The 893-nt window shown below is 30.5% G+C and overlaps 1 protein-coding gene across 1 annotated transcript in view; it reads right to left on the bottom strand.

The window, feature by feature from the left end:
* Positions 1-893, bottom strand: part of HDAC9 (histone deacetylase 9) — an 865518-nt gene that overhangs the window by 237904 nt on the left and 626721 nt on the right. The gene's annotated exons all lie outside the window — the stretch shown is intronic.

Genomic DNA, 893 nt, shown 5'->3' with positions numbered 1-893 from the left:
CAAGACATAAGAAATGGAAAATTATTCAATGATAACATGTATGTTGATGTGTTTGATTGAGCCAATATACAGTGTATTTTGGATGGAAAATTAATTTTGTATGTTGTAATGATGTATAGTGAATTAATGTAAAAAAATAAACTTTAAAGGAAAAAAAAGAATGTTAAAGAAAGAATCTACCTTGAAGTTGGGGTAACTAATAGTAGTATGTAGAAGGGTCACACAAAGATGTCCACATCCTAATCCTCAGAATCTGTGAGTATGTTACCTTAAATGACAAAGAGACTGCAGGAGTGATGAAGACTTTGAGTTGAAAAAGTTACCCTGCATTTCCCACATGAACTCAATCAAATCTATGCTTGCTTCTCTCTCTCCCCTTTTCTTATCCCATTATTTCATTATTATTTCTTCTTAATTTTTGGTAATTAGTATTTTACCATCTCTTCAATTAATTTTATAATTTAGAATTCACATATAAGTGAAATCTTACATTATTTATCTGTGTCTGGGATATTTCACTTATATGATGTCTTCTCAGTCCATCATTCATATTGTTAAAAGTGGTAGAATTTCCTTTTTTCAAAAGATTTATTTATTGATTTGATTTCATTTGTTATATTATTATTTTAATTTGAGAGAGAAAGGGAAAGCGAGAAAACAAGCTGCCAGTTCTGGGACTCAAACCACGGTTGGCCAGGTGGGAATCCAACGCCTTTAACCTCCATGCCACCTGCTGGCCCTGAGTTTCCTTATTTTTAAAGTATGAATAGTATTCCATTGTAAGCATATATCACATTTTAAAAAATATTTGCTTATTTGTTGATAGAGATTTAGGTTATTTGTTTCTTTTCTTCTTTCTTTCTTTCTTTCTTTCTTTCTTTCTTTCTTTCTTT

Source organism: Tupaia chinensis, unplaced genomic scaffold, assembly GCF_000334495.1.
Source record: "Tupaia chinensis unplaced genomic scaffold, TupChi_1.0 Scaffold000410_1, whole genome shotgun sequence".
Taxonomy (NCBI): Eukaryota; Metazoa; Chordata; class Mammalia; order Scandentia; family Tupaiidae; genus Tupaia; species Tupaia belangeri.
Note: the sequence above shows the minus strand (reverse complement) of the source record. Positions and strands in the feature narration are given on the sequence as shown.